The following is an 11167-nucleotide window of genomic DNA, read 5'->3' as shown; positions in this document are numbered from 1 at the left end:
TCTGCCCTTTTTACTATACTATTCGTATATAAGGCCTGTCAAGTTCTACATTAAAATCGCAAAACGCAATGTAAGACTGCATTTTTGGTATGTTGTTTGGACCCATTAGGGGAGTGCAAAACTAAGTTTTGCGAGCAAAAAAAAAATTGTGCTACCGTAATACGTGAAAAACTGAAAAAAATTTGGACATTCGATTTTGTCATTTTGAAAGAATATTAAATTTAAAACAATTTAAGCTAACCCACAGCTCCGTATGTCTAATAGTTTTTGAGATATGATGCTTGAAAAATTTACATGGTTTTAAGAAATGTTAAGTTTTGAGTTTTGCTTATGTTTCCGGCCAAATATCGGCATAACCGCTCACGCTTAGAGGAAAATTGTCTGAAATCAAGTTTTAGCTCCATTTAATTACCTTTTATTTAAGCGCAAAACAAAGTATGTAAACCTTATGATTCTTTTGTAATCGTTAAAAACAAAAATTGCAATAATACATGTTTAAAAATATGAACGTGACCTAACATGAAATTGTGGGCATTATGTAAAAAAAAAGAACAAAAAGTTGTTGACATTTATAGACACACGTTTAAACATAATGATTATGTCAAAAAAAATCTCTTTTTTGAAGGTCCCGGTTGATCATCATTTTGAAACAACTGTTCTTTAGATAAAATATCCTCCTCAATAGTTATACGTTTGTATTCTTCTTCATTGTCAAATTCGTCTATTTCAATTGCAGGGACATTCTAGCATGACTTGCCCTGACAGAAATGACAGAGAACAGAACACTTTAGCCCCCTTTTCTGGTACGTGCAACCTCGTTCAGTGCACCCTCTGCGGCACTTGCAAAAAATGAATTTTAAGAGGGCTTGAGGAGCTTGGTCTTTTGTAGAAGTCTCGGGTGGCGGTACCTGCTGGTTACTGTTCCACTCTTAAACTTGGTGGTATGTTCAATATGCATGTTGAGTTATAGACTCTTCAGTTGGGGAGCCAATAGAAACTTGGCGTTGGCAGCTGATCGCATGAAAACTTCGTAACAGCGAGTGTAAAGAGTGCTGGTGACTCCTCATCTGAGAGCCACAAAAAGTTTATTTCCAGCAGCGGCTATTTCTTTGTGAGTAGTATCAGGCTGTAGGAAAATGGTAACCACCTCAACCAGTCGCGGATGTTTTTGGAGGACACATAACATTTTCATCTTTCTATGCCCGAAAAAGGCAGAAGTAGTGTTACAAGCAGAGACGGCGTCCACAAATAATGCAAATCAAGGAGGTAAAGTTAAGTCTCCGTGATTAAAAGATGTAGAGGAAAACTGCAGAGAGCCAGATTCACCCCTGTCACTTTTCTGGAGAAATACATTATCCACATCCATTAATCCATTAAGGAGAACTAAGAGGGCCACATATTCTCCAATTATTATTATTTTGTCATTGGAACTGCTTTTGTCAAGCGCTGTTCTCACTATAGTGTAGTCTGCGTCCTCTGTAGCTTGTTTTGTTTGAATTCCCTCCTATTCCAATCTTAGACTAATGAAGTCGATCATGCGCCGCGTGTTGTTATTGTTTGATAGCTGTTTCTCCTGGGGCACCCTTAATAAATTCATGAATGTTGTCTTTATTGCACTATAAAAATAGTAGTCTTATGTTAACACAACCTATATGTTTATTACTTTGTTGCCTTTCACTTTCACCTTTCTGCAGTTTTTGTGCTTTTTGCTACCCTATCTTCTAGGTAGCCGTCAAAGACAACTATCACATTCCTCCCAAAGTGTCTTTATGTGTACCTGACGTAAGCAGCAACAATTTTTCTGATTTACATATTCTGGTGCCAGACGACCTTATGGAGCGAGTAGCCTCTATCCACCACAGCGAATGTGTTGGTGCCTAGAGGGATGTTTTTGAAGAGTGGGGTAAAAGCTTAGTAATACCTTGATTTTGTGATTTTATGAATCTTCTCTTCACAAAACAAAGCCTGAGAGGGTAGGGAGCCAACTCATATTTGAAGTAGTCTTTCAAGTTCTCATCTGTCTGTTTTGTGATACAGAGCCTTTGAAAAACGGTGAGAGGATCTATTTCAACCTGCTTGTCCTGCATTTCGATGGTAACTGACGACATGCTCCGTACATTATCTTTTGTTTTGAAGCTAACTTTCCTAAATAAGTTTCCAATGATTTTTTTGACGCCATCAGCTCCCAATTCTTGCGCCATGTGGCAATTGACTTCAAGGCCTCCAACAACTCCATTACTTATGGACATTATTTTTTCGTTACATGAAAATAGTACGTGGACATCGAACCAGTTCTTGATTCTTTCTACATCAGCAGTATCTCTTATGATTTAAGAGGCCCTCACGTCAACGCGTTGTTTAGTGGTGGTACAGGAAACATCACAAAAGTACTAAAGTCCTTCACATATATTGAGCATGTGGACTATTCCTTCAGTCCAACGGGCAAGGACACTGCTAGATATGCCTCGACCATGGGTCAAGCCCCCCTGACTCTTCATCGATCTCATTAAAACCTGCTCAATTGTTAAGTCTGTCCATAGACCTGACCAAAATTAACGTAATCGGCGAATCGTAAACTGACCCTTTTGTGTAAACAAACTAAATTCTTTTGGATCCATTCTCTGTTGTAGCTGACTCATGTCCTGTAGGCATAGGCGAGTACTCTTGGCGTAATGAAAGTGACCTGCTGAGTGGAAGAATGGAAGCATTTTCATGATTGTGTCAAGGTGTCCCAGTCTCCCATCTATCCATCAACAGCGCTCCGCACAGTTTTGCACTCTCATAAAAGTTCCAAACAACATATCAAAAATGCAGCTTTACATCGCGTTTTGCGATTTTAGGTGTTTTTTTTTATTATTTGACTGGCCTTTATTTCGATTTCTCATTACTTAGTATTGTTGGATAAATATAAATAGCTATGCTTCATTTTCAAAAGCCAAGGAAAGTTATAATTTTTTTATTAAGTTCATTTTATTGTTTGTGAAGGATTTAGTTAGGAACTAGGAACAGGATATTTACAGTCTTATAATATATATGGGTTGCAAGTATAATAAAATGTAAATTTAGTGCTTAAAAGTGGGGTAAGGGTACCCTTGATAGCTATCGTACCTAATGTACTTATTTGAAAACTGAAAGATACAGGGTCGAATTATCGAACTTAACCAGCATTTTCATAATCGATAAGGAGAATTTATATTTAACTAAACCGTATGGATTGCAATCATTCCCTAGGGACAATGAAATTTTGTGGTTACAATATTTAGAATCATAATGACTAAAATTCAGTATTTTGTCAACAAACATTTGGACAAACTCAAAATATTGTAATTACATCAACTAGTCCAAAAAGTTTTAAAAAAAGGAAAATTGTTTTCAGGCGTTGCCTAGTCTTCAGCGACGGCCGGTGACAAAAAAATCTGGAGATGCGTAAGAAGACTTACTTGATGGCCTTCGCAATGCAGATAAACCATACATTATGGGTTCAATCCTCGTCTTGGGCAAAGAAAAAAAGTTTTCCTTCGTTGTCTTTGTGTTGAATTGGTTGCATTTTTTAAATTTTATACAGTGTCTCTAAAGTGACCCGCTGTTGCCACATGAAAATATAATACATACATGAACAATTATTGACAAAAAACTTTTAAAGAGGGGGGTCTATCTTTTATAAATAAATAATTATTGATAAAAATAAATAATTTTAGTGACACCTCTTACACTTTTTTGAAAAATCTTTAGATTCAAGTAAATTGCGGTAATTGAAAATAAGACGATTAATTGTAATTGCATTGTTTTAACTGTTAAAAGCAAAAACAACAAAAAAAAAATGAGAGGGGTTTTTAGAAAAAAAATATCAGTGCAAAAATTTTTCTCAATTTTCAATTAAAAAATAGGTAAATCGTCGCTCTAGTTCGTTTTTATCCAACATACAATTTTTAACTAAATTGAGTTAAGTATGCAGTAGTTCTGAAAAAGCCTTTATTGAGACTTGTTTATTTTAATGTCAAATGTACTTTTAGCTAGCAGAAAGCAGCCCAACGTAGCCCTATTCTTCTTGGCAATTCCACTGCCTGGTTGTCTTCACCAAGTTTGACTTTTAGTAATTATAACCATTATTATACCATACCAATTGTTATCGTCCGCCTTGTGGTGTAGCGGTCAACAATTTGAATGGCATGCAAGAGGTCTCGGGTTCGATTCTCGCCATTTGGTTGATGTGAATTATTTATTTAAAACTGTGTTTTACCATTAGGATATTTCATGGCCCTGGACTGGCTCCTGAAGCGTACGACTGATCAGCTTTCTTCCATGTAACAAAAATGATAAAGATACGCTGCAATTGGCATACCAATACAGTTCCCTTTGCACCATTAGGTGTGAAAAGGGAATGAAGAAGAATTATTATCAGACGTTATAGGGAACTTTAGTGAATATCCTTTTTAGATTGATTTATTGATTGATTTAGTGTTTATTTTGTTGAACTCCATATTTAAACTTATAATATAAGAAATCAAACACTGATTCGAGTCTACTGAACACTTTATTTTATTTTTCCAAATATAAAAACAAAAAATTCGTGACAATTGTTTCGCCTTGTTAGGGCATTTTCAAACGAATGTGAAAGATACATTATTGTACGAATTTATGGAATAAGAGTAATTTTTGTCATTTTTACATATGTCAATATGACAGTTGTTTGCCAAAAATTATGACTTACAGTTCATGATTAATCCTTTGGGAGCTCATATTGGTGTTTGTTGGTGTACTATCTGTTGTATTTTTTTACATTTTCTCAATAAAGGACTAATTTTATAAATTGCTTGCATAATAAACAGTGTTCTTGAGTTGTTTTAAATCATGGATATCACGCTGAGGAAGCGGAAAAGATAACCTTAAGTGAACATACATCAATGACTTAGAAGGAGATTGCAAATTAATGTTTTCTGAGTCAGGGAGCAGTCAGCAAGATTATTAAGCAGAAAAGAGAAACAGGGTCAGTTGAAACAAAGAGGATTGGGAAATGTGAAAGAAACCGGAAAACTAGTGTCCGAGATATTAAATATAAGAAATAGGAAGTTAAACCCCAGAAAAACGAGTTACGAACTTCAAAGAGATTTGGCAGCCACTGGGGTGATGATACATGACTCAACAGTACGAAGAAGACTCATTGAATCTGGAAGAAAAGCAATTTGACCACAGAAGAAACAACTCCTGACGGCACGTATGATGAAGTAAAGGCTCATTTGGGCTAGAAAATACACCAAATGAACTGTAAAAGACTGGAAAAAGGTGCTGCACGAGAAAGTTACTCGTGTAGGGATATCCCACAAAATTGGTTAGAAGTGGGGATGAAAAACTTACTGTGGCTCATATTTACCAAACAGTGAAATATCCTGTGAAGATGTTTTGGGGCTGCTTTTCGTATATGGGGACCGGATCTTTGATACCAATAGAAAGAATGATGAATAGCCTAAAGTCTAAAGTTCTATTGGAGCAGCACTTAAGTAGAGAACTGAGTAAATGTTATCCTAATGTTGGGGTTGTATTTCAACAGGACTCAGCTCCTTGTCTAGTATCAAAGTTTATGCTTAAGTATTTCAATGATAAAAAGATAACCTTAGACTGGCCTGGAAATTCACCTGACCTTAACCCTATAGAAAATTTAGAATACAAAAATTGGACTACGCCACCAAGATAAAGATGATAGAAGCTGTTATTCAGACTTCAGACGTGGTTTCGAGATGACAGAATAAAAGAAAATTGCCGAAGTATAATTGATTCCATGCCAAAACGTTTTCAGGCTGTTATAAAAGCAAAAGGAAGACACATCCTATTAAATTAAAAATATTTTATGATTGTACGTCACCTGTAACTCAAAATATTAATAAAAAGTTTATTTTATGATTACAAGGAATTTTATTCCATTAATTCGCACAATATGGCCACGTTTCCACTACGCCGGACATTTCAGACAGATTTGCTGGAAACTGGACAATAGTGTTCACATTAACACCGGATCCCACAAGAAAACCGGACAGTCAAGTACTCATCTCAGTTGAATTCAGACCTGCGCCGGAATTCGGACCTTTCTTTTTCTTCCAGTTCATCGCCCTTTGGTTTCAGTATTTAACATACTTCACACCATGCGGCTAACTTCAAAATTTTGTCTTTATAATCGTCTTCGGTCTTATCCCATAGAACAGGTCTCTCTCGGATAGGCATAATTAAAGTGTCTGTGCTTTTATATCCATGCTACACGTCTGCCTTAATCAGAACGCGAAGCCAAAATGACGCGAGGGGAACGCGGGCGGGGCGAGTGGGGGACATTGATACCGGAGCAAGCATGTCCACATTACTCCGGTCGGAGTGTTCTACCGGAGCTTCGCAGTGACAAAATACTCGGTAAAAATGTTCAGCTCGATGTTTTTGCCGGCTTCGGCATAATGTGAATAGCTTCATATAAATTGTACAGCCACTAGCTCTTCTGGCATTTTTACCGGTCCGGCAAATCCGCTGGTCCGGCATAATGGGAACCTGGCCTATGTATGTAGTTCCTTCATATTATATTGACCATGTGCTTTGCGTTACCAATTTCCAGAGACAAAAAACTCAGACCAGAGGAAAAATCAGTAGATCGCTTGGCAAGCTGGTAATGTATATTTTATAATTATGCTGGTGATTTGCACCTTATGTCATTTTTGTCACACTACAGGGTCAATTGAAAAGGTTATTATGCAATTTAATGAAACAATTAGGTATTAATATAATAGACATTTATTACAAAATTAAAAATAAAAGTATTTAGTTTATTAACTGAAAAATAGTCTTTTGGTGTATTAAAAAAAGACAAAAAAGTTATACAGAATCATTACATATGAATAAAGTATACCAGGAAAATAGGTATCAGTATAATGTTTGTTTCCTTCTTTTTAACCAGAATTTTTTACAAATAAAAAACGTGAAATGAAATTGCAAATATTTTTGTGAATGAAAAAATACTTATATTATGATTTTCTTCCACACAAGGAAACATTTATTAATATCATCAAAAGAATAAACGAAATGTTCGTTTTCAACTTTGGATATTTATCATTTAACCGCTTGGTTGCCAAACTAGCGGGACGCAAAATGTACTCCAAGTGCCAAGCATTCTGCCTGCGCACACTGATTTTTGAGCCCTTTTTTGCGATTATAGTTTTTACGAAAATGGAACATAATCATCGATGGATTGCAATTCTTGATTGGCCCCTATATAAACTGTATATTTACATGCTTTTAACTCTGCAATAACATCTATATAAGATTACATTACGACATTCTAATAGTGATAACTAAATTTATGTACTTTGTCTTAGAAATAACTAATAAAGCAAAGACTTCCGGGAAACAGGGTGGCTTCGGACTTGGCAGGGGAAGTCGGACAGCGGCACATATCGCTTCAAGGTAATCTGTGGGAAGAGGGTAACGCAAATCACAGTCTTCTAGCGTCAGTATGCTCGCAACGGCATGTCGCTACGCAGGTGTTTTTTTTTTTGTTGCTAGAGTTGTGATTCATTATAATAATAGCAATACTATTGTGTCTCTGCAAATCTTGAATTACCGTTAAGTGTTCAACAAACTCGTGTACAGATCAATACAATATAATTTTTTTTTTTTTATTGATTGGTTCAATTTATAGACTTTTATTCGTTAAATGAATATAAAATAAATATAAAAATGTCGTATTTTGCGAGGTGAAGTGGACATGGCGCAAATATACAAACAGAAGGTTGGAGAACGACCATATCAGCAATATGATTTACAAAATATGGATAAAGCTATTTTGGAAGTACAGGACAAAAAGTTATCTGTCCAAGATGCAGCTGCCAAGTTTTCAATGCCAAAAGTACTTAGATTTATATAATTTAAATGGTTTTATTAAAGCAACTGTGCCTATTATTTTCATTAAAATGTTTTCTTTCTTACTTTTTTCAACCCCACATGTGTTACGCAAAACATCATTATAAGAAAAAAAACAAACATTTTGGTCATTTAGTGTATGTTGTCCTCACAACTTCAATTGAATTATCTTTACTGAGAGAATTTCATAGTCGTCTGAAGTCACCATACTTGTAGTAGCGACTCTAGACACTTTTCGAAAACCAGCTAATAAAAATATAACTTATATATGATAGTGGTAATGTACTTCACATGAACTTAAAAGATTGATTTGTTTAATTATTTTTTTAAAATTATTTTGTCGACCCAAATCTTCATAAACTTAAAATGTACAAAAAAGTACCCGGAGCCACCTTGTTCCCCACCTCACAATACTATGTATTTTTTAAAATAAAAACCGTTGTAGGATAAACTGCAGGCTATCAAAAAAGTAGTAAAAGAGTGCGGTGTTTATACAAATACTGGATAAAATAGGCAGCTTCTTTAGTCACAGACATTCATTTTCAAACCAATCTACAATCTCTTTGTGCTTATTTGTAAATATTGTAATCGTAATAGTCTGCAAACATTTGGACATACTCAAAACATTGTTGAGTCGTAATTTTGTTCTATCATTAATTATCATCTATTACTTTATTCCTAAAATCTTTATAAAATTTACTATAAACTGGTGTAAATAACTTAACGTTAAAATCGTTATCTGTTGAATGAGGTTTTTGGCACTGTTATGACTTCAATGACATTGTTTGATGACTGGTATTAATTCGTTTATTAAAAAAGTAGCATGTATGAAAAATCCACTTTAGGCCCTTTAGTTCACAATAACAAGGACAATAAGGCAAATTCCACTGAAGATTTGGAAGCGCATAATCTATACTCTGGCAGTCGAGCGGTTAAGCACTCAAAAAACAAAATACAGTAAAACCTCGTTTTTACGTTCCTCGATTTTACGTTTTCCCGCTTTTTACACCGAAATATTAAGGTCCCATTTTTTTCCCATACATTCGATTTTACGTTTTCCCGCTTTTTACACCGAAATATTAAGGTCCCATTTTTTTTCCATGCATTCGATTTTACGTTTTACCGCTTTTTACACCGAAATATTTAGGTCCCATTTTTTTTCCATACATTCGATTTTAAGTTTTCCCGCTTTTTATACCGAAATATTTAGGTCCCATACATTCGATTTTACGTTTTCTCGCTTTTTACACCGAAATATTAAGGTCCCATTTTTTTCCTATACATTCGATTTTACGTTTTCCCGCTTTTTACACCGAAATATTAAGGTCCCATTTTTTTTCCATGCATTCGATTTTACGTTTTACCGCTTTTTACACCGAAATATTTAGGTCCCATTTTTTTTCCATACATTCGATTTTAAGTTTTCCCGCTTTTTATACCGAAATATTTAGGTCCCATACATTCGATTTTACGTTTTCCCGCTTTTTACACCGAAATATTAAGGTCCCATATTTTTTCCATACATTCGATTTTACGTTTTCCCGCTTTTTACACCGAAATATTAAGGTCCCATTTTTTTTCCATGCATTCGATTTTACGTTTTACCGCTTTTTACACCGAAATATTTAGGTCCCATTTTTTTTCCATACATTCGATTTTAAGTTTTCCCGCTTTTTATACCGAAATATTTAGGTCCCATACATTCGATTTTACGTTTTCCCGCTTTTTACACCGAAATATTAAGGTCCCATATTTTTTCCATACATTCGATTTTACGTTTTCCCGCTTTTTACACCGAAATATTTAGGTCCCATTTTTTTCCATACATCGCATTCAAATATTCCCCCAATTGATGTTGTATACGTTTTTCATAACCCCGGTTTTACGTCTGAATTTTTTCATAACTCATTCGATCTGTCAAAAGAAGAGCCGCGCGCCGCCGCGTGAATGGAGAATAAAATCGACGTAAATAACAAAATGTGTAAATTATTGTCTCAAAAGAAATTCAAAGTAGGTGCAGTGTAATTGACCATTTTGTTTGTGTCTTATTTTTATATATTTTACTAAATAGTGACATGCAGTTAATGCATGTTTAGGAAGAATAAAGTCTTTACATCAATAAATTACGATGCAGAAAGTTAAAAAAATTGGCAATAGAAATATTATTTGATGTTATAAACATAATGTGAAAAGGAGATTAAACAGTTTTCATAAAAGTGTCAAACAGTTTTGCCGCCATGTAAATGACAGTTGAAATTTTGTGGTGCTATACTAAAATAAGTGATACCATATAAATAAAATTTCCCAATATTTAGGGAAAAAATCGTTGTATGCATTTTATGCAAATTAAAAAATTTATTGTCGTTTTTTTAAAGTTAAGTACCTAGATAAAATTATTTTTACATGTATTTTTTTTAATTCAATAAAAAATAACCTATTGTAGTATTGTTTGAAAAAATACAAAATATTTTAATTATATCATTGGTAAATATGAATAATCCCCAATCATGACAGTTCTTACAATATTTTCTGCAGTATATTTAGCATAGTCTTGTACAATAATTATATTTTTATAAAATTTAATTTTTTTCATTTCCTCAATTTAAAGTTTTCTTCAGGTTTACACTTTGTTTTGTTGCTCCCTTGAAAAACGTAAAACAGGGGTTTCACTGTAAATATTTTAATTCTTCTTCTTCTCGTGCCGCTCACATCGGAGGTTGGCGACCATCACTTAAAACTCCTCTCGATCCTGAGCCGCATCAAATGTGTAACACTTTAATATTCTATGGTTATTAATAGGGAAATATCACTTTTTTTTCATCCAATTTTAAAGTAATAAGGGTCTATGAAATAACGGTCATTGCATTGTACACACCCCTAATACGTCACGAATCTTGACGTCACAATTATCAAAGCCAAACATGTCGCGTTTTTCTAGGGACATATGTTATTATAATTTCTTTTTTAAAGTTTTGTATAAAATCATTTCTCCACAATATCCATATTCATTTTAAAAATACAATTAATTTTTATAAATCCATTTCATATATTTTTATCGGAATTCATAGTCTGTGAAATTTCCCTATTGCATGCCATAAGATAAAAACAATATTTTTGGAAAATTATTAAATTAAAAAAAATACATATTATATACTTATTTCATAGTAAAGATTCAACTTTAAGAATGTACCTTTTTAAAAGTCTGATACACATAAACGTAAAATTATTTTTGTACTGATAATAATACTGATAGTACAATTAAATGTGTAAAACA

The 11167-nt window shown here is 34.0% G+C and overlaps 1 long non-coding RNA gene across 1 annotated transcript; it reads left to right on the top strand.

The window, feature by feature from the left end:
• Positions 1–6831: 6831 nt before the first annotated feature.
• On the top strand, positions 6832–11128 carry LOC148284364 (uncharacterized). Its single transcript, XR_015825005.1, has 2 exons — positions 6832–9585; positions 9638–11128. It is a non-coding gene; the product is annotated as an uncharacterized LOC148284364 (long non-coding RNA).
• Positions 11129–11167: the final 39 nt, after the last annotated feature.

Source organism: Micrasema longulum, unplaced genomic scaffold (assembly GCF_059751315.1).
Source record: "Micrasema longulum isolate JH-2025_06_02 unplaced genomic scaffold, ASM5975131v1 h1tg000127l, whole genome shotgun sequence".
In the NCBI taxonomy this organism is placed as follows: Eukaryota; Metazoa; Arthropoda; class Insecta; order Trichoptera; family Brachycentridae; genus Micrasema; species Micrasema longulum.
This window is presented reverse-complemented; position numbering and strand designations above follow the sequence as displayed.